Source organism: Passer domesticus, chromosome 3, assembly GCF_036417665.1.
Source record: "Passer domesticus isolate bPasDom1 chromosome 3, bPasDom1.hap1, whole genome shotgun sequence".
In the NCBI taxonomy this organism is placed as follows: domain Eukaryota; kingdom Metazoa; phylum Chordata; class Aves; order Passeriformes; family Passeridae; genus Passer; species Passer domesticus.
In genome coordinates, this window is record NC_087476.1 from 115,890,272 (window position 1) to 115,917,046 (window position 26,775).

General features: G+C 43.8%; 1 long non-coding RNA gene across 2 annotated transcripts; it reads right to left on the reverse strand.

Annotated features, from left to right (window-relative positions):
• Positions 1–79: 79 nt before the first annotated feature.
• On the reverse strand, positions 80–26,582 carry LOC135297633 (uncharacterized). Of its 2 annotated transcripts, XR_010359560.1 has the most exons (4): positions 26,059–26,582; positions 23,692–23,902; positions 19,967–20,021; positions 18,215–18,690 (listed from the first exon to the last, which is right to left on the reverse strand). It is a non-coding gene; the product is annotated as an uncharacterized LOC135297633 (long non-coding RNA). The 2 variants fall into 2 exon arrangements; XR_010359559.1 differs by lacking the exons at positions 18,215–18,690; positions 19,967–20,021 and adding an exon at positions 80–8,013.
• Between the last annotated feature and the right edge of the window lie 193 nt (positions 26,583–26,775).

A 26,775-nucleotide genomic window follows, 5' to 3' on the forward strand; every position in this document is an offset into this window, starting at 1 on the left:
TTTTTCTCAAAACAAGAGGAGGCATTTTCATCTTTGTTGATGTAGCTTTTTGTTTTACACAGACTTTTTGAGCAGTGAGGATGTTTACCCTTGTCAGAAATCACGTTTGATTCGTTTCTAGGAGGGTTCAGGAGTTACCTAGTGGAATAGCATGGATGGCTATAAGTGGTCCAAAATTACAGGCTGAACTTCTAGATTGTGCAAGGAACTGGCTTATGCACTAAACGTTTTGTGCCTTGGTCTACAATTAACATGATTTCTGTTTAAAAGAAAAAGGAACAGATGTTGTCTTTTTTGTGCTGCTTCTACATACATACTTTCTGTAATCCCAACCTGCAGAACTGGTTCTTTCCAGGAAATTGGATTGAATTAAAGATTACTGTAGACATTTCCTGACCTACTGACAGTTGCACCGTTTCCAGAGATTTCAGTATTGAAAATGAACTGCAGAAGCTACGATTACTTTGCTGACTAAGTCCTTTAAAAACCATATTGTGGTGGTTCTGTGCTTTTGTACAACGGATGTCTTAAGCTGAGGGCAGTTTAAGGGATCCTTCCTAATGCCAGGAGGGCGTTGCTTTCCTCAACACTGTGATCTGACCTGTGATAAACCTGCACTATAGACGAGTGGCTACCGAGTCAACCGCAAACCAACTGAATGTAAAACCCTTAGTGCTGGTGCTGAAATCTCTTCAGACAGTCACAATGATTTCCAGTTCCTTGTTTTAAAGTTACCAAGTGTCAATCAAAGACTGAAGCTGTTCACTAATGAATGTTGACTTTTCATGCATTTAGGTTTACCTTCTTTTTAGTTTCTCAGTTCATTCTCTGCTATTTTTATCATATTGTGTCATTTTAAATTTCTTACATGCTAACGTTTTGTTTGAGCGAATGAAATAAAATTGCAATATATACACGTTGCCACCATTTATTTCTGGAACCTCACAGAGACTCTCTGATATTTACTACTCAAAGTCCCCAAATTTTTAATGACTGTGATCATTCCTTACTCCTTGATTCCACCTCTCCTTTCTGTTTCTCCATCAGAAAATCCAGTAGAGAACAGTGAAGACTTAACCTTATAAAGAATGTAACTGCAGGGACTGTGTACATTCATGGACGGTGACTGCTGTACATAAATTAAAATTAATTTCAAATGTATGATGTGATTTACATTCTCACATGGCACATACACACTTTGGTCTCTGTATCCATGGAGAACATGGAGGGGAGAGGGAAATAATTGCAGCCAGTCTGACTTCTTCTCTTGCTGCTTTTGTGTTCATGACTTATTTTCAATACTGGTAATAAAGCAATGATCTACTGTGGCAGATCATTAGAGGTTTCTGTGCACTAAGGACAGTTTGCTCAATTTATCTTACAGCACAATACTGAGCAGAGCTGTTCAAATGTCCTTAGCTTGGCATCCTTGACATCCCTGCTGCTGTTGTTTGGCAAACCTTGGTCCCAGTGTAAAGTTTGGCACCAACCTTAGTGAGTTATAAAGGTTTGGGGTTTTTAAATAAAATTATCTCTAGAATTTAAAATGGTCTGCTGTTCTTGGGGCAGTGTTTAGGCACCAAGTGTAAACATTTCTGATTAAATGTCCTGACAGTGTTACCAGCTCAGTCCATTGGTGTCAAGAGATGGATGGTAGCTGCTTTTTAAAGTTGTGTATTAAAAGGGAGGGAGATTGTCTGTGGTTGATCCAAGTGGGGATTGCCATGGGCTCTTCTCAAAATGTTTAACTGGGCCCAGTTCCAGTGCTGAATATTACTTGCCAATGTCTTTTACATCTAGTCGTATAGAGAAAATGCAAAATCAAGAAGATTGCCTCCGTTTTCTTTAAGTGAGCAAGATGGGAAGCAAGAAAAATTTTCCTCAAACTGTTTTTTTTACCAAAGATTTAACAATTCCTTTTGAAGCTGTAAAATTTTCTTGATTCTGTAGGCTGTTGCTGGGCAGGAGGTGATGAAGAGAAGGTAAAAAGGAAAAAGTTGGTAATTTTGGAGGAACTGGGGCTAGTTCAAAGCTTTTGAAGAACAGGCTAAAGATCACTTAAATTGTTTGTCTTAAGGGATGGTTTTGGGAAATGAGGCTTCTTTTGCACGCTGTTTGGGGGTCTTAAGGGAGAGAGAAGTTGTGTGTTAAATCAGTGCTGTCACAACAGGCATTTGCATGTTCAGAAGAGCATGATTTTAAGTCAGCCTCTTTGAGGGCCTACCAGGAGTTAATATTTATTTGAACACTGCGGAAATGGTCACCTGAGACTCTTGAAATTGATATATCAGGATATATATTCAAATCAGTCTAGGTTTATAATAATTAAAAATGTGTACAATAGAAATGGATGTAATTTTCCACGATATGGCAGAGGAGGGGTGGTTCTGGGTGTTGGAAAAGCTCAGGCAAACCTTACAGTCTGCAGGATACCTGCTGATCAAAATCTTCATTGCTCAGGGCCTTCCTTGGGTAGTTGGTTGTCACAGTGATGCTGAAAGTGAAGGAGCTTTGGAAACTGTCTCCCTTTTACAACTGGATCCCAGCTGAATTCTGTCATTTTATAACTGTGTTTTCTAACTTTTGCATTGTAGAGCTCTGTGTCCTGGATCTCAGTGAGTATTATTCTCATGTCCTGCTGATAAATTGTTCAGTGGAGGAGATGTGGAGCAGCTGCTGCAGCTGGGTATGCTGCTGCTCTGGCTGTGGCAGCTGCAAGCTGACATCTCTGAGATGTTTAATTTTGCCATTGTTGTTACCCAGTGATGAGCACCACCTTCTCCTCCTTCTCAGCCTGTTTTAGAGCTGTCACCTGTGTGACAATTTCACTTCTCTTTGTGACTGCAGGTCTCTCCCTCAGCTGCTCAGGCACAGTAGAGTTGGAAGGGATCTCCCATCATCCCTTGATGTTTGCCATCTTTAATGTAATTTTTTATCACCAAACAACTGGAGCCACTTAAGTCCCCAGCTATTCCCTGAACAGCATCAACTCATCAAGGAAGTTGTCTGTGCTAATGTGCTGCAAGTGTGCTGAACTGCTTTTCCTTGCAGAGTCTGGGAATTGTCCTGCTGACACAGGCAGAGGGGGAAAAAAAATAGTGAGGAAGTGGGCACAGAAAGAGAACGTGTAGGGAGTTCTGGAAGTGTTCAGGCCTGCTGCAGGGAAGGATGCTGCTGGAATGAACAGGGCTGCAGGAGGGTGGAAAACACAAACAGCTTTTAAACCTACTCTGGATGCTGATGGAATCCATCAGTTGACATAGTCAGGCTTTCTGGGCAGTCTGAAGGCTGCTTGTCCATCACTAGGGCTAGGAAGTTAAAAAATTACCTCTGTGTTGAAGGTAAATTTTCTGCTACTTGGCATTTTTTCCCCAGTTCTGTTATTGTGAAACCCATTAGACCCCACATAGCTCAGTGAGGCCTGTGATGCTGCAGAACCAGCCCCAAAAGCCCTCCTGAGGAAAAGGGGGTGCAGACACACTCATTTATAAATGCCTACTGACTGGATCCTGGGGTGTCTGTCACTACCAGGAAGCTTTGTGGTTGGAGAAAGTGAGAAACAGAATTTTCCGTTGATTTTAGGCTGAAATCTTTCATTCTGCCAGTGCCAGGCCAATTCTGCTTCAAAGGTGAGCATCAAAAACCAGCTCAGTTTTTAATCTTTGCTCCACTGATGGGAAAAGCTCTGCTTGGCTCTCAGTGCCACAGGTTGGCACTGCAGTGCAGGGAGCTGAGAGGGGTCCAGGGAGTCCAGTGCTGATGGAGCTGCTTTATCAAGGAGTTTTTGGGGTAAGTGAAAAATCCTTGCCCGTGTTCAGAGTGAGTGAAGACAGAAATGCAGCCAGTGCTTGGATTCTCAGAGGTGAGAACCTTTTTATAGCCTATTCTTACTTTCCTTCTTATTATAGGAGTGAATGTGTCAGTCACAGAGCCAGTTTATGTGTTCCACCTCCCAAAAGTGACTTGAAGTAGGAGCTGGGCACTCAGAAAACTGAGATTGGCTGTTCTGTGAGCTCATGAAGGGAGGAGGAGGTGACCAGCACTCCCAGGAGCAGTGGGACACTGAGGAGTTCAGTCCTGTTGGGCACTGGAGTTCAGGGAGAGGGAGGGGCAGTGCCTGCTGAATTCTGTGTCCCAGAGGAGAGTGCAGCCAGCCATGGATGCACGTTCAGGCTTTGCTTGTCAGCAGGCCTTGGTCCAGCAGAGAAAGGAAATCCACTGCCTGTCACCTTTTTTCTTCTGTTTTCACCCTAAAGCCTGTTATTAAAGACATGAGTGATACTCAGCAAAGCTGGAGATTGGGGTGTCCCCTAACCTGGGGAGTGCTGGAGACATTTTTGGAGGCAGCTTTGCTGAGTGAGGCCTTAAAATTCCCTTTGGTTGTTCTGTTCCATGGGGGGAAACCAAAATCCTTCAGAGATTTAAACACTCTTCTCAGGTACTCTGGAGTCAGGAGAGCTTTTGTGGAGCTGTGGTGGCAAATTTACCCCAAATCTTCACAAGGTCACATGCCCACACAGATCTCAGAGTACAAGGAAGGGGAACACACTGCGTACCAGTGCCAGCTTTCAAGTACTCTTTAAAATAATTACTTTAAAAAGTTAAATAAAAGCACTCTTTGAGGGCTTTTACAAAATCACTTGCAAGCTGAAAACGTGGCAGTTCTGCAATTTATTGGTTGGCTTAGGGCTGGAATTGGGTAAATAGGTAGAGAAGTCACAAGTCCACAGCAGTGGTAGGCAAATGAGAGGACTCCAGAAGAGAGGGGTTTTGGCAGCCAAAAATGCAAATTCCTTCCTTGAGAATGAAGGAGTGGAGTTGCAAAAGGCTTCAAAGATGGTGGCAGACTTAGCATGGTCAAAACAATTAATGTTGATTGGAGCATCTGGGTTTTGTGTGTTCCCAAGCATTGTGTGTGAGGAAAGCCAGAGGAGAAGAAGAGAAGGGGAATGAGCCCTTTAAAATGACTGCAATTTATTGCTGCATTACTTTTCACTTTTATGCCTTTATTTTTTCATTAGAGGTGAACTGCATAACCCTAATCATGCCTTTGACATATGTGACTAGCACAAGGGGATGAGTTCAGGTGGGAGGCAGAGCCTGGCAGGGGCATGGCTGGGGGGCTGAGCACTGCAGGGTCCAGCACAGCCTGGCCCTGAAGCCCTGAGCACCACCAGGAAATCTGGGCAGCTCCATTGTGCAATAATTGCATTTTATGTATCTGCTGAAGGACAGCTCCATGGCCATGGAGTCATTGCCCTTCCTCAGTGTCAGCCTGCAACCTTTAGAGCAAATAAGTCAATAAAAAGACCAAATTTACCTTCTATGTTACTCTAAAAGCAAAAGGGTTTGTGATTTGTTTACTGGACCCAAATCATGAAGGTTTCCCTGTATAACTCTCACCTGTCAGGAAGACAAACATCGCACATGTTCAAGCCCTGGGTATTCTCAGCTTCTCTGAAGTCAGTGCTAGTTTGGGGTTTTTTAGTCTGAAATGTTCCCAGCTATCAGATGTAGTTGTCTTGTAGTTACCACAATCTAGTAAATACTGCCCAGCATTTTAAATGCATCTATGAAAAATATTTTACTGAGTTTCAGTAGCACTAAATTTGCAACAGGTAAGGGAAACTCCTTTTTAGGGAGAGGATCTTCACCAGAATTTCAGAAATGGCCACAGGTCTGCTTTAAAGGGAATGAAAATAAAAATGCTCCCATTACAAAGTTTTCTCAGAGGGGATTTTTAATGTCATTGCCAAGGCTAATGCTCCCAGAGGAAAACTTCACTGAAGTGCTGCACAGATGCATCACAGCCAGACTGAGATTCTGTATTGCAAACTGGCTTAGAAACAATCCTTTTGTATTTTGTAAACTTCATATAGATTTCATGTTCCAGTTAATTTCAGATCTTCCTCTTGAAAATACTCCTTGGAGCTGAAAGCATCACTGTTAATGGAACTGTTTTCTTTCGAATCTGGAGAACAATTTCCAAGGTGATTTTAGTCTTAAAACAGCTTCAGAAGAGGCAGGGCGTGACTGTTCAGACTGTTCATGGTCTTTCAAACCTTAAATTCATCTTTAAAGGTAGGCACATGGGTGTGGATCCATGTTTTTCCTCCAGGCTTCCTAACTCTTCTCCCTTAGCATCCCCTCACTTGCCTGTTGAGAAGGTTTTTGTGTTGTGCCTCCCTTGTTTCCCTCGGGGTTTGTTTCTCTCTCCATTGGTAATATACTACTATCAATTATTAAACTGCTCTTATCTCAGCCCACGAGTTCATGGTTTTTTACTTTTTTTCCCTGATTCTCCTCCCCATTCCACTGGGGGAGAAATGAGCAAGCAGCTGTGTGGTACTTGGTGGTTAGCTGGGGTTAAACCAGGACACTTGGCCCAGGTGATTTGGGTTATTGGCTGTCAGGAATTAGGCTTAGACTCCAGAAGACCTGCTCCTCCCTGGGAGCTGACTTGACAAGCAATCCTGTGTTAGTGGTGTGCTCATCCTCTTCCCTCCACAAGAGGATCTTCTCCAGTTGTTATCCAAAACCAGTGATGCTGGAAGGAATGGAAAATAGTCTGTCTGGAGCTATGGAGGGCAGGGGGCAGGACTGTGCTGCTTGGCATAACGCTCTTTGCCATTGGACAAGCAGGAAAAATACGTGGCAAGCCTCAGGGCACAGCAGCACAAACACCCAAATACTTCAGCACCAAGGATACAATTTAAAAATAAAATCCTCTGGAATACCCCTCAGGAATGCTCAGGCTGGAGTGTTGTTCAGATGATTGTGTATGGAGAAGTAAATTCTTGCTGGGAGGTGGCAGCAAATGGCAGGGTGGTTCCCCACCAGACACAATGCCCAGGATTGTGCTGTGTCATGGGAAAGCTAGAGCTGAGGAAGAAGAAAAACAAGGTCTGTGGGAACCAAGGAATAAATTGTAATGTGTGTGTGATTACACTCCAGCAGCTTTGGGAAAAGTACAATGGGCCCATTAGGAGAAAATGTTCTGTGCATGATCCCTGTTCCCAAACACACGAGAGTCTGTTAAAAGTGAAAAACGGATCAAAGATCTTTCCAAGGTCTCAGGATAAAATGGGATTGATGAGATGGCAGTCTGTGTGGGATACAGAGACAAAAGGATCACTGACAGTGTTGGACCAAGACAGGAATAAGGAAAATGTCATTCTTTTTTTTTTCTTACAAGAAATTATTAATATCACTGTAGCTTCCCAGCTTCTCTCTTATGGTGTGCTTTTCACAGAAAATAGTGGAAGTGAGTGGAGTTTCCCTGCATGACCCATCCATACCCACATTTCTATTGCATTTGTCCAAAGAAATCCATGCAAGAACACAAAGTAGATTGTGGCACTAGAGAGATTTTGATTAGAGGATCTGATTCTTTTGGTCTCATTCAAAAGCAAAGCTTTGCTTGTGTGAGGACTACAATTTAAATGGAATTTTCCATGCTCAGGTTAAATATTCCTTGCAAACTGCATAGGGGATATCACAAGAAACTCCTGGTATTTCCACTCCTTGCATCAGCATCTGTTATTTTCTTAGACTAGCAAAGCAATTTAATTCCTTATAGGCTTTTAATCCATAAATCTGAACTCCTACTTAAGCCAATGATTAAAAATTTCCACTTTTTTCAAGTGCAAAAAGGATGCAGAAGAGAGAACTCTGTCTGTGGGCAGCCAGATGGACTCTGTGTCTTTAGTCTGCCTTGCCTGTGGACCAAAATTCATATTGAGCATGCACAGATACTGTGTCGTGTTAAAACAAAAAGTGGTGATGGTAGGGCAGCACTGAACAGCAATAGTTGCTGGGGGAAAAAGAAAAATCTGCATCTGCTGCTTCAGTTCTGCCAAATATGCAGGTGGTGCACGTTAGAGATGGTTCTGCTCAAGTGCATTCATTCTTCTAAGGGATTTTATTAAATGATTCCTCTGTTTCCTTTGTTTTTCTCCAGTGACTGAGTGGCTCTTGACCTCAGCTCTTGGTGTTACATTCAGGCAGAATTTTCTGAAGGGCAAAAATAACAATCTTTCAAATTGTTATTTGATATATATCAAATATATCTTTGATATATATATATAGATCAAGTATATCTTTCAAACCCAGTAAAAATATGTGCATTTTACCTTCCAGCACAAACCTGAGCGTGACACTTCTACATTTCTGAGGGGCTGAGCCCAAAACCTGCTGCTGAAATTTCAAGAGAAAAAAGAAAGAAAAAGAAATGTTTCTGTGGTTTGAGTTATTTCCTGCCATGAGGCAACATCTTTGTGTGCCACAAACACACAGTTAATCAAAGTTAGCAGAAAATTGTCTTGTGAGCTCCTAACCCTCCCATGTTTCCAGAACAGAGATGTACGGGTGGCACCAGCCCGTGGCCAGTGGAGTTTGAGGCTGGCAGGGCAAAAAGGCTCTGGGGAGTTGGGAAAGTGAGGGTTGCTGCTGACAGGAAATATCATTTGTGAGGTGAATGTTGGTGCTGCTACACAGTGGGGTGTGCTGGGGGTTGCACCCTGCTGCAGGACAGGTGCCATCTTCATCTGCCTAAAAGTCTGCTCTGACCATGGAGGAGTAACTCAGGAGAGGTGCTGAGGGAGAGGGGAAATTTCTTCTCCTGTGGCTGGAAGAAAGCCTCTTGGGAACAGGAAAAAGTCACGAGCTATAGATGCCAGGGGTCATGCTGGTAGCCCTAAAGGAAACCTACAGCTCCAGGAGGGACTGGCACCATCTCAGCTTTCCCATCTTGGTTAGGTCTCCAACTCTACACTGCCCAGCCTGGACAAAGCACTGGAGAGAAACAGCATCTCAGAGGATGAAAGCTTCACCCCTCTCAGACTGTGGCTTGACAACAGGGGACATTATTTGCTCAAGAAGAGCCTTTGGGCTCTTTATGCCAAGGGATTTGTTCCAGTTCCCGTGCTGCTGGTGGGTGGTCTGGGTGCTGTTGGAAGGAGGTTTTCATCATTTAACTTGAGATCAGGGGGAATACAAAGGAAAAGAGGTTCCTTACACAATGAGTGGAGTCCTGTGGATGCACCTGCAGAGAAATTCCCTTCTGAAAAATCCAGGAGCCTGGGGTAGAATCTTCTGCTGGGAGGTGAGTGTATCTCTCCTGTATCCCTCTCAACCTCCTTCAGAAACTGGTAGGCTCCCTCAGTTCAGAGGATGTCCAGGAACTGTGTGGACACCTTGTTTAAGGGTCCATCTTGCTCCTATTCCCCTTTCTAAGGTGGGTTTTCTCACCTTCCTGTGCTCACCACCACTCCCCTCAGCAGCAGTGATCCCTTCACTCTGCAATTTGCAGCTCCACCTCCACATCACCCAGCCTTTATCACAGCACGTGGCCCACCACACCTGATCCCCCACCACACCACAGCCACACAAAAATGTTTTTCATTTAAAAACACAAAGCCAAGGTGCTGCTGCAGCTGGGGCAGGCTGGGGTGTGGTGATTCCTGCCTGGCTGCTGCCTGGATAAGTCACAGGCCACCACTGCCAAGCCCCACACAGCATTTTGAGCCTTATCAAGGCTTCTCAGGCTGCTGAGCTGGCAGCAGGCAGGAGTGTTGCAGCAGCTGGGCTGCTCCTGTCCGTGTCTGTCTCCAGAGAATGTAGGCCAAGAAAAGCAGATGGGTTCTTCCAGCACTCTCCCACAACCTCTTCAGGGACAGATGTGCATTGTCTGGACAGTTTGCTGGCAACAGCGCTGCTCTTGGCTGCTCTGAGCAGTGCCAGGATGTGCAGAGACTGGGAGCCCCAGCAGGAAAATGCTCCAGCAGAGGTGGAGCCTGACCTTCCCCAGAGGTGCTGCTGGTGCCTGCTGATTGCTGCATTTCCATGCGTGTGCCTGGCCAGCTCTCTTGTATCAAGAACCAACAGTTCACAGTGAAGGTTCAGAAAGAAGCTAACAAAAACCCCAAACCCTCTCCTAGTGCCTACCTTAAGGAAGGAGCTGAGAGACAGAGTGGCATCCTTGGGATGTTCCATGCAGGAGCTGGACTCGGTGATCCTGATGGATACTTTCCAACTCAGCTTATTCCATGGTTCTGTGAGCACCAGGCTGCCTGAGCACCAGCAGGTCTCTGAGGATTTGGGCAGCACAAACTGTAGGCAGGATGCTCCAAGTGTGGTGGTTTTTGAGGTTTCTGTGGTGTCCCCCACTGTCCATCTGGCATCTGCCAGATGCAGTGACCAGCATCTGTCATGTCCAGCCTCTCTTTGCCTTGCTGTGGTTTCTGCACCAACCCCAGAACTCAGTCCCTGAGAGGGGGGACAGTGAAACAGGACTTAGGTGTTTTTTTTTTCCAATCACCAGCTTTAGATTTAAGCAATTCTGGAAAGCTGCTGGGTAGGCACCGTGACCTACCAAGTAACAAAAAGTCCTAATCTTGACTGTTTTATGTATTTTACAACAAATTCCCTGCAGTGGCATCTGCTGGCAAGGTTAACAACTGCAGAGTTTGCAGTGGTGTGATGCAGGGTGGGACTGCTGGGTGTCAGCACAGGCAGTAAGGAATGTTCTGCTGACCTATTTAAAATGCCATTTCAAGGACAGCTAAAGCTCCGAGTGAGCAGGCCTGACCTCACAGCTGACCTTGTTTTGAGATGAAGGTTAGATGAGGCCTGGGTTTGTTCCAGCTGAAATTTCCCTGCAATCCCCTTTATGAGTTTGATTCTTTGCTTTAAATATCATGGAACAAAACCCACAGATTCTTATTTACTTTAAGGATTTGTTTTCCTTGAATCAATGTCAGTCCTAGAACATCTCAGCCCAGCCGAAGTCACTTTTCTTTGATGTCTGTCACAAATGAAAAATGGCAGATGTGTTTCCCCAGCCAGGCTGGTTAATTTCAATGTTCTTCACTGGGATACTGTCCAAGGAAGGAAAGTGTCCCAGGACAGGAGCAATGCAAGGAGGAGGAGGGACTGAAGGGTCCTGAGCACTCTCCAGCTGTGGGAGTTTCCCTGGCACTCATCCAGATGTGTGCAGCCCCTCTTAGGTCACCTTGGGTGGATGTGTGGAAGAGAGCACAGACGTCACAAAAATCACACTGGAATTAAGATTGCTGTGAAAACCCATCAAACACCGTGCAGGCTCAGGGAATTGTCCTTCACCACTAGGGACAGACCTCATCTTAAATGCTGAAAGAGGTCACTTTGGTGACAAATATTCAGTGATTTGAACTAAACAAGAAAAACTCTGCTTCATTCACCCGGCATCAACTGAGTCTCACACGTTATGTGAAAGAGCACAGCATCTTCTTTTAAAGCAGAAGGGACTCACTGTTCTCCAGGTGATGTAAAAAGATGCATTTGATGCATTCAGTTCAGTTAACACACCTCTTCATATGTAAAATCACTGGTTAATTAGAAACAATTGTAATAGAAGCTTTAAATCCTTGTAGCTCATTTCATTGTATAATTCATAGCAGCAGTCTGGTACTGCTGTCTTTGAAGACCCAAATTATATGAATTATATGTTTGGTTTCAAGCTGCATATTTTGTTTAAAACAGCACTAAATGTATTTTAAATAATAAGTAATTATTATAGTAGTAAATACGTAATTACAAAAAAAAAAAAAAAGGGGGTGGGGGGGAGTGGAAAACAATCATCTGAAATGCATGTTTTTCCCCTGGGAAAATTTTAACTTGGCATAGTAGACCTGCACAGATGCTCTTTGGGTTCAGTGTTTCAGATCTCTGTAGAAGATATCTACCTATGTTTTATAATTATATAGTGAAACACAAAATTGGCTAGATGGGCCCACTGCTGTACTGATAACAATAAGATTTACCCTTTTTTCTGCAGAGTTTCAAGAGCCATTTCTACATGTAACTTATCCTCTACAGCAGGAAACAAGAGAGAAATGGCACAGCAAAGCACTGCTGGACCTTTATGAAGCTTACTGTGCTCTGCAAACCAAATTGTTTTTGGTGTTGTTTCAGAACTGCAACAGCACAAACCCAGCACAACTCAGATTATTTTAATAGAGAGCAATTTTTGTCTGAGCAGTGCCAAAGGTTTTCATTAAGACAACTCAACAGGACTGATGCTCTGATACAGAATGGGAGCACTACAACAGGATCTGTTCGGGAAGAGAAAAACAAAAGGAATAAAGGAGCTTAACGCCGACCTAAATAATCCAATATATTCCTTTTTTAAAACTCTTGCCCTGCCATCTGGGGGGTGGAATCCTGACAGATCACTGAAACCTCTTTCGCTCGGAAAGCTACTCGCTGCGCGCAGGAAACACTGGGGGCGAGGGACTGGCGCTCTCATGGGCCACAGCACCAAAAAACTCCAATAAAAACCCAAGCAACACCCTTGGCAGCTTTCCCCACACCTTCCAGGTGCCACCAGCTTGTCCTGGGGCCAGCAAGGGGCTGGCAGCGCGGCTGCAGAGCTCGGCCTGCGCTCAGCTCCTTCCCTGCCCTGCCCTTGGGCCGGCCCCTCCTGCAAAAATCTCCAGCCCTGAGCTCCCTCTGAAGCTCTGCCGCAGTTTCCACACTCGCCTCTCTTTGGCTCTGCAGTAGTAAAGGCTTCCCTGCTTCCTTCCCCATCCGAGGGCTGAGTTCCTGCAGCCCAGTGGGGAAATGGATGGGGAGTCCTGGAGGTGCAGCTGGAGCTAACCTCAGCTTGGCTGTGCTTTGGGTCCTGTTTCTGGGGAGGCCCTGCCCTGGTTATTTGAATTATAGGAGTTTGAACACGTGACACTGTTTATTTTGGGGAAGGGGAGGGAAGCAAGCAGTAAATGACCATACTAGAGGTGTACCTGCACCCAGAAAATCACAGGAACTAGCCTCTGTTCCTGTTTTCTAAGGCAGGTTCTTCCAGAACTGATGCTGCTCTGCTGCATGATTGTCTAAAAGTATCCCACTGTAAATGGGATACAATAAAACCTGGCAGGCTCTGGGGCTTGGCATAAAATGCTGTATCTCATCCCAAAATCAAAATGTGCACAAGTTGCTACCAAGTGCAGTTGATGAGGCCAGAGGTGTAATGTCAAAGGGATGTTACTGCTTTTTCATGTGTAGCTTCCTGTTTGTTAAAACTTTAAATTTTCTGAACACTGTTAATGCTTTAAAAATCTCTAGAAATATGTATTTCAGTAATCAAAGTTTAAATCATCATTCTGTCCCCTGAGTCTAAGGTTTAATCAGAATGATTCCTGCATTTTTGCCTAGCAACACAAAAACCTTCTAGAGAAAAATTTACTCCTGAATATTTTCAGGACTTTATATAAATCCACATTTAAAAATATTTCTAGTGCAGCTGAGGTCTGAAGTGATCTGTCTCAATTCCATACGTGAAGCAGTGGGGTGTGTATGTGTTTGTTGGTAGTCTGAGTTGGAGCTAGCCCTGAATGTACAGATTACAGCTGAGATCGAACTTAAATGAAAAGAAATGCCAATTTGATTCCCTCCTATCTGAGCTGATCTTCCTCCTCCTCCAAGCACATTTCAATAACCCTCTTGTTATCTTCCTCCGAGCTCCCGTATGCCATTATTGTTCTTATCTATACGTTCCCTTGATTATGGCAGTGGCCTCTGAGCCTGTCATGGCTGTGGCTGCTTCATAATGCCTGCAATTATTTCTCTGTGGGCTGCCAGAGCCACTAATGATGCTGTGCTGGCTGTTGGTGCTGCGGGAGGGGAGGCCAGGGCTGTGTGCTCACCCTGCAGAACGCTCTGGGAAGAGCAATCTGGGTCACAGCGGTGCTGGGATCTCCTGTGGGGGTTTGCATCGTGGTCACAACAATGGAGTCCCTTGGAGTCTCCTGGGCTTCCAAAAGGTGCAGGTTCTTGTGTGTTAATGCTCCTTTTGATGTGTGTGGCACCCACAGCTTCTGCTCGCTCCGGCTCCTCAAGGTTGTTGTTTTCATGCACTCTCTCCAGATAAAAATTCTTCTGCTTGTTCAAAGCATGCTGTTTGAGCTGGATGCTGTTTCCTGATCAAAGAGTGTGCCCAAGAAATTCCTCCAATTTGTCAGTCAAAGCAGCCTTCCCTGCTTTTGGTACTATGTGGAAGCTGAGGGTGGATCCAGGGAGCAGAAGACCAATCCTTTCTGTGCTGCTCAGCATCTTCACGTGTGCATTAGCCTGTGTGCAAACTGTGAACCTCACAATGCTGAAACCCCAGATAAAAATTGGTACCTTTTATCACCACAGGCCGAAATGACTCTTGTAAAGTGGTAGAGAAATATTTCTGTGTTTCAGGTCATTAAACCCATGTTGCAGAAGCACAATATAGTAAATAACACACCCGTGCTGTGGCACAGAAAATGCAGGCTTTGCTCTTGGAGGCCTCTAAGCTCAAGTACAGGTGGGGAAGGAAGAGACCATGGCAGAAGCATCAGGGCAAGATTTTATGCTGTAAGTTATTTCCCACAAACAAGGGTGGGAAGGGAGAAGGAGCAGGGATGAGAAGTGTCTCAGCATTGGTTTTTTTTTTTTTTTTTTGCACAGCCTGTTAAAGACCAACACCTCGTAAATCAGACTTGGCTTTACTTGGCTAAGCAGTGCATAAGCCCAAGAACAACATCAAAAGTAGGGCAGGACGAGGTCACAGCTGTGTGCTGGGGAAGGCAGCACAAGCCCTGGCTCCCAAACCCACCACACATTCCTCACAGGCTCCTGGCTTTGGAATCGAGCCCAGGGGTGCATTGGCAGACCTCTGTAGGGAGTGCACCCCAGGCCAGGCCTTGGTGGCAGCCAGGTCAAACTGCTTTGCGAGGAAATGCTGCCATCCTCAGCCGAGGAGCCCTCGGTGATCTGCTAGTGACTGAAGAAAACAGAGGAAAATGAAGAAACTCAGAAGAAAATGAAGAAGCCTTTTGTTCAGCCCTACCTCTCCAAAGCAGTGACTTCCACTGAGAATAGGAAAAAAGGTTGAATTCTGTGAGATGCCTTGTATCTGGCAAGTACTTTCTCCCCTTCCCAGGAGAAGGCAGGGCTGGGTGCCTTGCAGCAGTTTTCCTCACAGATAATTAGCACGATAATTGCGATGTGTTTAACACACACCTAGAGTGAGAGGTCACAGCCTGCACTGATTGCTTGGCTTTCCCCTGCTCTAACTGCAGCCTGTCAAGCCAGAAACCACATGCTCATGGTCCCTGCAAGGCAGGGTCTGGTAAATGGTCTCTCGTGCTCTGAGAGTGTTATCCTCTCTGGTTTTGTGTGTGAGGCTGCTGTGGACGTGGGCTTTGCTGAGAAAAGTGTAATTTACTTTGAGCTCTCTCAGTACTGTGTGATCCTCCATCAGAGAGGGCTGATGATGATGCAAACCCTGCCCACAGCCCTGATCTTTATAGGCTGGCTTCGTGCACACACATGTGAGCTGCTGATTCAGATGGATTTTTAACGAGGGGAGTAAATCCAAGACTGAAGGGAACTCACTTGCTCAGCCTTGGCCAACCTGCTCTTCATGAGACCTGGAGGATGTTGCAATGTTGGTGTTGGACACAAAAGCACTTGGAGAGTATCTCTGATCCCCAGGTGGGCATTTCAAAAGAGCAAACTGTGTGGCCATTTTAATACTGAGAGGTATCCTTCAGTTAATAATATTTTAATAGCACTGGCACAGAGCAACATTTCTCAACTCATACCAGCGCTGTATCATCAGCTTGTTAGATGTACCCAACCAATAAATCTTATTTTTCAGGTAGAATTTGGAAAAATAGTGACCTCTGCCTCAAGTTGCACTTGAGGTGGCTTTCAGATAGCTTCCTCAAAGAAGAGATAAAAGAAATACATATATTGAGAGGGCAGTAGATGCAGGTTCAGAAATCACGTCACAAAGTCACCCAATTCTGGTTCTGCAGTCACTGAATTTTGTGGTTTTATCCAGTGATAAATATCCCCTGCAAGCTTTAGTCATGAAAGCTCTTAGAAGCGAGAGCTGCAACAGCCACCAAAGCTGTTACAGATGGAATTTGCTGCTACAATTTCAATAGATAAAATGTAGGGGAAACTTTGTTTCCTGCAAAAAATAATTTATCAAGCTAGTGAAACAAAACCTTTTTTTTTTTTTTAGGTCCCAACAATTCCTGAGGTTGTCCAGATATCAGGACACGTAAACTATGGTGTAAGAGTTGCTCTCCTTTCTTCTGTCTCTGTGAAAGCTTTTCCAAGGGGCCTCAGAAAGGACAGGAGAGGAAGAGCTGGCTGTGGCAGCAGGAAGATGGATCCTCCCTTAAACCCAGATCCAAAACCCCTGTAACAACCTGGTCCTGCAGGGCACAGCTGAGAGGTGAGTCTTTGAATGAAGGAGAGGGACGAAACCAGGATAATTTGTGCCTTTTCCTTCCATGCTGTGAACATTGAGTGGGCTGTTCATCCCTAAAACGAGCTGCCAGCCTGCAGCAGCCCATGTCACCAAGCCACCAAGGCAGGCCCTCGGTGCAGGCACATGAGGTAGGCAGGTGAGGGGGCTGTTGGGATCTGCCAGTGACAATCACACACAAACTACAGCACTGGAATAGGTATTCCAAAGGACTATGGAATTACAGTAATGCCAGTGAGAGGTGGGATAGCCCACAGCCTCCATGTCCTGCTGCATATGGATAATGCTCCCATGTTTCTAACCAGCATAGTACTCCAGCTTCCACCAGTTTGGTGGAGGTATTATTCTCATTACCAAAACCAGATTCTTCCTAATTGATCTGTGTATTAATTTTACCCCTGCTATTTTAAAATTATTTTGTTCTGTATACTAGAGAGCAAATACAGCCCAGATTAGACTGTATAGACTAGACTGCAAGGGTACCACAGCTGTGAATAAAGTAGCTGTGTTTTGTGCAAAAGATGATTAATTCATTATAGAGTTTCTCCTCTCTGCCTTGTCCCATTTTCCCCCACCTCTATGGTCCTGCAGGAAGCCACCCCCTGAGACCACAAGGTGAAACCCAGAGGCAGCTCATCATGATCTTGGTGTCTGTGGTTTCTTTGAGACGTCTCTAAAAGCTGTTAGGCCATACAGCCTGCTCTTTTGAAATGCCCACCTGGGGATCAGAGATACTCTCCAAGTGCTTTTGTGTCCAACACCAACACTCTGCAACAGCTTCCAGGTCACATGAAGAGCAGGTTGGCCAAGGCTGAGCAAGTGAGTTCCCTTCAGTCTTGGATTTACTCCCCTCGTTAAAAATCCATCTGAATCAGCAGCTCACATGTGTCTGCACGAAGCCTGAGATGTAACAGCCTGCACTAAAAAAGAAAAGGAAGAAAAGAAAGAAAGAAAAAAAAATCTCTAATTTGTAGGAATGGTCCCAAATCTAAGCCCCTCCATACTTCAGGTTGGAAACTGCTTTGTATGGCTGTGGTGTCACTGCAGTAATGCTGCTCTGGGAAGGGCACAGCGCTGCTTCTTCCCTCCCTGTGCCCCTGCTGTGCCATGCAGCCCAGCACTCACACCCTGAGCGTGAAATTTAGGGAGCAGGAATGCCTCAGGGTTTGTTTTGCTCCTCACATGAAGATGTACATATCCAGAGCACAGCATCAAAGCTCAGCTCTGCTCCTGTGCCACCAGCGTAGATGTTCGGCAAGTTTGGCTGCTTTGTAATGGGATAATGAGAGGTGGGAAGAAACATGCAAACAAGTAATGAAAGAAACCAAATAGATTAAAATCAGAAGCTTGAAATGCTTTCCCCCCCCCCCCCCCTTCTTTCTCTTTTCTTACTTTTTTCTTTATTTTTTCCTTTCTTATTTTTTCCTTTCTTTTTTTACCCCCTTTCTTTTCATGTTTTGTTTCACATTTGCACTGTGCCATGTTCTCAAATGGGGTAATTTCCAGGATCTTAGGTGAAATTGCTGTGACAGGCAGCATGGCCAAAGACTGTATCTTGGAATTGTCCTCCCTGGAGCAGCTGCTCAGGATGCTAGGGATACAATACTTTTCCTGTCTGAGAAACAAAACAATAAGGCTCAAACACATGGCTTCTGGAAACACAGGCAAACTTCTTACACACTGAATGTGCTGAAACTCTAAACTAGATGTTAAGAGGGCTGAGCAGATTTCAAGTAGAAAGTACTTTCAGGAATTTCAGAGAAGGCTCATAGATGTCTTTACCATATAAGTTTTGTATTATAAAATTTAAAAAGTGTTTATATTACACACACACACACACACACACACACACATACACACACATACACATATATATATAAAACACATGGGGGTTTTATATTATAAATCATGTTGTTCTGCATAACTGTGTATTTATGAATTCTATAACAGTAATATATTGTGGATTATTTGCTATATATAGCCTATATAATTAGATAAATTTGCAATTACAGATTTTTTCCGTATTTATAAACAGTTTCTTGCATGTTTATAAGCTTGTAAGCTCTGATTTGTTTTAACTATTGAGTTATAGACATCTTCTCTCCAGTGTATGACTCCATTCCTCCCATGCCCCCTGGGAGCTGTGACATTTTGTCTGTTTGCCTGCACATTAAAAGTTATGGCAAAGCCATAACAGCTCTACCATGCTAATAAAAATAAGGCAGAAGAAAGAGAATGAGCAGGCATAAGTCACTAAAGACTAGCAGGGCTCTCATTTTGCAAAGGGAAGTCAGTGGAAATCTTTAATGCTGACTTATGGACACCTGGGGAGCATGAAGCAGAGCAGAAACTGGGCTCTCTTTGGTCTTAAAAGTGATGATTTTAAGTCCTTATCCCCACGCCTGCCAGGAAAGGAAAGTTTAATACAATCAACGAGCAAAGCAACTGAATACATACAAAGTGGCCAAACAAGTTGTATTTCACATTTTTTTCAGTTTTCTGAGAGGCTGTATACGGTAACCAGATTTAGACTGTGGTGTGGAGAGGGATTGATACTTTGAAAAGAGGAAATTCCCCTGTCTCAGCAAAGGAAACGTGCTGTGCCTCAGAAGGCTCAAGGAGTGTTTGGCTGCTGTGTGCAGGAAGAGGAAAGCATTTCATTTTGAACTTGAAAGCAAAACTGAGTTTCAAGTGAACAGCAGAGCAGCAGTGCCACTGGCAGAGTTTGCAGCTTGGGTGACCTGCACAGTTCCTTCACTGAAATGTAAATATGTAGGCAAGAAAGGATATACAGAAAGGCCTTTCCCTGAGGTTTTCCTTTGAAGGAATAGGAGAAGCCTCCCCATATTTTGTGAGTTTATGAAATAGACTTTTTTTAAGTGAGGGCTGTAGGGGAAAGGGGGGACTGCCAGAGATGCTGGATCAATAGCTGTCTACAAATTTGCTTTAGTGGTCTGAATATTATGGTTTTTCTGAAAAACATCTTTTCAAGCCAAATTATGCTGATTTATGCACAGAAACTGCCCCTCCTCCCCCCCCAACAACTCTCCTTCAAAGCTGAAAATGCTGTAAAACACCAGCTTTGAAGCAAAACTTGAGGATGCAGTGAGGATCTCCTGATTTCTGTTTAGCCTTGCCTGCTGCAGCCTGCAAAAGCAGCCCTGGCTTTTTTGGCCATCAGGAGCTGCTCTGTAATTCTGCCTGGATTGTGTCTTTTTCTCCCTGTGTCAGGTGAAAGCTCATGTAGTGTCTCAGTGCCGAAGGGGCAGGTGAAGATGGGGTGGCTGCTGCACCTCCCCAGAGCCTGAGCTCAGCCAGTGCAGGAAATGCTTTGCAGCCACCACAGCTTCACCCAAGGCTGCTGCAACGCCAGCAGAGGTTGTAACTGGGGGAAATGTGCTCTGAGAAACGTCATTATATATAGCAGAGAGGAAGGGAACAGAGAAGTAACCAAGCGAGCCGGGTGCCTTTTCAATCGCGGTGTGGTTTTCAGCCCTGCTTGCCCAATCGCCCTTGCACCACGAGCCCTCCTGCCATGCGCCTTCACCAGGGCTGTGCAAGACAAGTCACACCAGGGCTTTACAGCAACAGCCTCTGAGCCACACTACAGTGGATTTCTCCTCATGAAACAAGTGAGGAAAAGGGTAAATAACTCCAGTGCAGCTCAATGTTACGCACAGTTCAGATCCACGGGTGTTCCAGCAGGTGGACTTGGGCAGCACCACGGGCCTGGCTGTTGAAGCAGGAGGGATCCATCCACACCAGGTCAGCCAGAGCCATTTTGAAGGGAAAACACAATTTAAAAGTGAAGGGAGTGAGTCACGTTGCCTGTTGGCATAAATGCAAAGTACTTAGGAGCAGGAAGTGTCTTTGTTTTTGTGCAGGGGAGTGTGCTCAGGTCAGGTTATCACTGAGGTGCATTTCTGGCTAGCAAAATAAGGGCTTGCTCCAGCAGCATGACCATCCTACCTGGCAGGGGGAAACAGCTCCATGCAGTTCTGTATCAGGTACCCAAGATTTTCCTTTTTCTTTTTAACACTGTATTTAACAACACTGAATCTTAAACCAGCATCCTGCCACCTACTGCTCATGAAAATCCCAGATGTGGTGTGTGCACAGCAGTCCCATTCTGGCCTCAAAAACATCATCAAAGCTCTCTGGGACTGGTGGTCTGGTCAGCTCTGCACAGGTTGGGAAAAATATCCTGCAAGCCATCTGAATTGCCCTACTGGGACTCTCGGTCAGTGAAATGATGTCTGCAGCACAGCCAGCTTTCTTGGAGAACAAAGTGCAGTTTCCTTTTGTGTGCTGAACAAACAAACATTGTGTGGGAATTGGTCCTAGCAGAAATCTTTTTTTTTTTTAAATATCCAAGTCACTTTTTTTTTTTTTTTTTCCAGAACACTGACCCTTGGGAATGCCTGTGACTGGTTTGTGAAACTGAAAAAAACTACAGGGGTATCCATAGTGGGAACAGACAACTATTGCAATAACATCAGGGATGGTTCTGCAGTTAAAATTAAACATAGAAGTGTCTGAAAACTGGCAGTCTGCCTAGTGCCAGAATTCATTATGAATTCGGGGTTCAGTGTAGTTTAGGTACATCCTAACTCCCATTTCTCCTTTAATTAAAGGAGAGGTTTGCCATTAGGCTCTGCTTGCCATAACTCATGTTTTGGGCTGAGCTTGCCCTGCCTGTTAAATGGGAACGATGGAGAGAAACAGGGGAGAGAGAGAAAGAGAAGACTCTGGAGTATCTGTCTCTGCTGCTTATCTGTCTCCAGGTACTGGCTCATGGAATTTTCACATTGACAATGTCTTTCAGCAGTTCTGTTCCAGCTGTTGGATGCTCAGTGCTTCACCAAGAATCTGGACACAAATTTGTCATTGTGTTACAAATGTTCCACATATAAAGTCACGGCCAGAGCATACAGACTGTAAAATGTAGGGAAGGAAGGTAAGAGAGATTTGTGGAGATGAGGGAGGTGTAGGTTTGTACATGCAAATCCTGCCCTGAAGCATCTTGGTTAATTTACTGAAATTGCTTCTAACAGAACTAAATTTATGTGAACATTTTTTGAAACAAGGATTTTAAATGTTAAACAATGAACAAGGATCACACATATTTTGAAGCCCTTCTCTAACACCTATTACTAATACTTCTGGAAATGGTGACCTTGATGCATGTATGCTAGTTTGGTTATTAGAAATCTCTTCTAAAAAGTAAACACCACATCTGAATCAGTTTAAGCCCTGCATCAGCATAAACCACAGTGGATACATTAATGAGATATATAAGATATATATATATATGAATATATATCTTAACATGTTATTAGAAATATAGATGTTTAAGTTCAAAGAGTTAATTAATATTTAAATTACTGTGCTTTTAAAAATTATAAACAGGACTAGTTGAGCAGGTTTAATCAGAGAAGAATTCAATTTTACTGAGAGTAGATATGCAGTGATACCAGATCCTAAACCCAAAATATGTGAGCTCATCTTTTGCTAGATGCACCGAGCTGATTACTTCATTTATCATTTCTGGTTTAGGCCTGTGTGTTTGGAGTAATTAGATTTTTTTTTTCTAGAATGAGAGGTGGGAGGATAGCAGTAGCATAAATACAAGAGACAGAATATGAATGCCATGTTAAATAAAATAATATCTTTGTTGTCTGTACCCTGGTAAGAATTATAATCTATTCTACATATCCAGTGTTATAAATATTTGTTACAAATGTGTCCAAATTTACCCTAGTTATTTTCCTTAAATATTCCCCCATACTGCAGTGAATTTTTAACACAATTTAGGAAACTGAAGGTGGGTGCAATACTGTGCCTTGATGCAGGGTCTGGTTTGCCACTGGCCCAGTCAGCACTGCTGGTCCCTGCCTGGCTGTGTCCCTGGCTCCAATGCCTGCTCACTCCGGACCAGCAGCCTCTTCAATTTATTTATTTATTTATTTATTTGTTTTATAAATAAATAAATAAATAAATAAATAAATAAATAAATAAATTTGAAATGTTAGTTTTGTCTTACTGAAGGGAGTTGTGTACAGTGCCAGCCATCGGCATAATAATCATGCAATGGTTGCAAAAATAAGGCTGGAAAGTTAATGCTGTTGTCATTCTTTACCTATATACATATATATTTATGTGTATTACATGCACATACACATGCACATATATACATGTGTACTTGTTTGTGTTGACACTTCAGAGACTTTGGGCTCTGTCTGTTTTGCATGTACCACATATTTAATTTGTTTCTTTTTCCTCAGGTACCAGAGTGCCTTGGTGCCTAGGGATGTAACATTGTTAATGTGCCAGAAGTGGGACCGAGGCTCAGTTTCTCTCTTCATGCAGGGCAGGTTGTCACACAGGAGCCAGGAAAAGGTAGGTTCTGTCCCTCCCATCCTGTGGAGATCCCTGCAGAAGTCACTCTGCTCTGTAAACCCTTTCTGAAGACTAAGAATACAGGTTTAAAAGCCAGAAGACTTCTGGGAAACTGCTTGTGAGTCAGGAGTACCCAGGGGATGAGCGTGGCTTTTCTTTGTATTCACAATAAGCCATTTAAACTTTGAAGTTTTCTCTCTTTCTCTAGAATAAAAGCCACTTTCTGCTTAAACGTTTACAACCCTTTCAAGGACGTAACTGTGCTACATAGAAATGGGTCTGGATCACCAATGCTTGGAAATCCTGTAGTCTGTGTTTTCCATAAACCTTCAGAAACTCGACTGTCCCGAGGGCTTTCTGCTGGACTAATTTAACAGCCGTGCTGCAGAAATGGCAAGGTAAGCAGCCCAGCAGAAGATACAGTAGCCAAAACTCTTATCTCAAGACTCATTTCTTGCAGAATTGCATCAACTTCCCTCAGTCAATAATTTATAAATTCACATACAATACACAAAGGAAATTTGTTGCACTGTTGTGGAGATCAAAGTTTCAAAGTGCTTTTTTTCCCTCCTTCTCCTGTTTAGAGAACTGGAGTCAATTTGTATGTATCTGTGTCCTTCTTCTTATTGCTGAGCCCAGCATGGTTGATAGCCTTGAGTATTTTTTTAAAGCTGTTTCCAAAGATAAACATTTTGCAAAACTTCCCAGAATGCAAGTGTTCAACTTAATTTGCCCAGAGCAGCAGTGTTTGTTAGCAGGCTGCTCCTTTATAGGCGGGTTAAGTTCCAATTAGCTACATCATAAATGAATATATAATGAGAAACTTTTTCTGTGGTCAGGGTGGAATCCCTGTCTGTGCAAACAAAACCTTTGTTGATTTAGTTAGGTAACATTCAGAGGTTAATCCCAAATCTCCTGCTCCTTAAATAAGAAGCATTCTACCACTGAAAAAATAGGAAGCAAATTACATATACTAATGGAAATCCCTGAGCACACTCAAACACCTTTAAGAAGTGCATCATCAGCTTTTCAACATTTGAGAGGCAGAGAGGAGATGGGTTTTGTCCCCATGCAGAATTCAGCCTGCCTTTCCTTCCAGTTACGCTTTGTGATGTGACACAGTGCATGTGTTCTTCATCACTGGCTTGCCTGCAGCAGGTAAGTGCTTGGCTTCATGTCAGGAACACAGCTGCCAGCCAGGAATTTTCCTCCACTCTTGCAAAAAGCAGAAAATACATTTTCAACAGACAGGCTGGGATGCTTTGATCAAATATGACAGAAGGAGAAAGAGAAACCACATATATATATATATATATATATATATATATATATATGTGTGTGTGTATGTGTATATGTGTATATGTGTGTATATATATATGTACACAAATTTGTATATATGGCATATACACACACACACAAATATATATATATATATGAATATCTATATATATATATGAATACATGGGTTGTTTAACAGACTATAAAACCCACCACACTACTGAGTCTTATGGGTGTTTTCTCAGCAAAGGCCTAATCAGGAGAGGAAACAGAAGCTTATTACCCCACCCACCCCAGCAGCCTCGGCTAAAGCCATTTATCAGAATGTTTCTCAACCTCCTCGTGTTGGCAGCTTTAGATTTTTGCAACTTTTTTCGGGTTATGGGTGATTATGGTGGTGCTGGACTAAGGGACATTGAAGATCTCTTCCAACCTTGAGGATTCTGGGATTCTCATTAAAATGAAAGCCTAGGGAATTATTTTCTTAGTTTTACAGTGTGGGGTTGGGATGCATTATTAGATTTTGGCAAATTGCAGCAGACCATTTTGGTGCTGGTGATGCTGATTGGATTTCACATTTGTCCCACTCTATGGTTGTCCCATAAATATTTCTGAAATAATCTCTCAGATGTATCTCAGTTATCACTGGCAGAATTGAAATAAACAGTTCTTAGTGGCCCAAGAGCTTTCTAATCCAAGTTGAGTAAACAATCTCAAACCCAAACCATTTCTCTGAAGGCAAGTTTATTCTCTAAACAAGACTTCAACTGAAACCTTCATTATTTAAGCATAATAATTGTAGGCCTCTGCTGCCAACAAAACGAAGCAGGCTCGTTCCAAGCAGTACCTGCTGTAATTTAGACTGAACTGCTGAAAACAGTTCTTAACATTACAGCTGTAAACTTTGCAATAGCAAATAAAGCAGAAATCTTAGCTGGAACTAAAATATTCATTTTCTGAAGCCAGAAATCAAGCTTCACTTGCACTCTTTTATGTAGTAGATTATCAGATATCTCTCAGATAAAGCTGATTGCCTTAACACAATTAAAAACCAAATTTATTCTGACTGCATTTATTAAAATCTGTGCTTACATATGGCTCTGGTTTGACTGAGTAACTTTTAACCTCCTTTAGATATCTTTTACTGTGTCACGTAGTGTGACACGTAGTGTAAAATACAATGAATGTTTGGCAAACTAAACTGGATCTCTGTGGTATAAATTGAGGGATATACAAATTTAAAAATAATTGCTTGTAAAAATTAAAAAAAAATCAAGGACAAGATAACCAGAATAAATAGTAAAATATATCCATTTTTAGTAATTCACTTAGGACATCCCATTTCCTGCAATCACTTAGAGAAAAAAAGCTTGCTATACTCTTAATTCAAAAATTATAGCTAGAAACTTAAATCCCAATAGAAATAAACAAACCAGCAACAGCAAAAACAACCCCACAAATATAACAATTATGTCTCAGATGAGTTAAGCTCATGAGTACCATGGGGCTTGCTTATGTCAGTTCATTTTGGCTGTGGTTTTTTGGTCTGGGCTTTTTTCCCCCCCCTTTTTTTTTTTTATTTTATTTTATGATGTTGCTGCTGTTTCAGGGTTCTTTTTTATCTGAGATTTTTGCTGTGTCTGCACGGCACTGGCAGTTTTCTGTACGTGACAATGGTGGTCTTGTCTTTAGGGAATTTCCCTTCATTTAGGAAGCTTTATTAGGACAGAGCATCACTTGTTAGCCAAATTTAGAAAATTTGGGAGGTCCATAAAAATTGTGCGGACACAAACACTCTGTATTTCACTCTAAACACTTCTTAACACCACTTTTAAGATCCCAACACTGGAAACAACTCATTTGGACGCCAAACCTCAATGTTAAGGACGATTTGTTAACTTTTTCACAACACATTTTGTTTCTGCCTGCTCAAGTATTGCTTAGACTTCCTGATTTCAAAATCTGCCCAGGAACTCAAATGGCCTTTCTGCAAAAGTTGCCCCAAAAGCACAGGGGTAACCACACTGCTGTTTTATTTTCCTTTTGGAGAGAGTGGCTGTGCTTTTCCTGCACTTTTATTACCGTGTTTTTACCATATTTCGCCTTTGTCGAGTGCTCGATGCGCAGGGCTGGAGGGAGCACAGCCTGTTGTTCTGTCAGCGTAGGCGCACTTGTTTCAGGGCTTCAAAAGCCTCCTCTGCTTTTTTTTTTGCCCGTTTAGATTTTTCCTCTGGGTGTTTCAGTGAGTTTTCACCGCATTTTCGGCTTTGTTTAGTGCTGGAGGGAGCACAGCCTGTTGTTCGGTCAGTGTAGCAGCGCTCCCTGCTTCGCCACCTCTGCTTGTAAATTTTCTTTTTGAGCGAGAAGGGGGTGTTGTTTTCTACATTTTTACCACATTTTGTCATTGCTGAGTGCCGGAGGTGCGGGGCCGGGAGGAACACAGGGTGTTGTTCGGACAGCGTAGGAGTACCCGCGGTCTCGCCGCCCCGGGCGCCGCGAGCGCTCCGTAAACAAAACCCTCCGTTTGTTGACGCGGGCGGCGGGGCCTGGGTGGCGCGGGCGGTCCGAGCCTGCCCCCACGGCCACGACAGGGCTCTCCCTCCCCCGCCGCCATCACCCTCCGTGAGGGGCGGTGAGGGAGGGGAAGGGGGGGGGGGGGGGAAAGGACGAGCCCCCCCCACCTTTCCCCTCACGGCGGGGCGGGGCCGCGCGCGCGCCCCGGGGCGGACCGCGCCATCGCCCGCGCAGCCAATGGCGCGCGGCCACCCCGCGATTCAAACGGCGCGTCCCGGCCAATGGGCGCGCTTGGC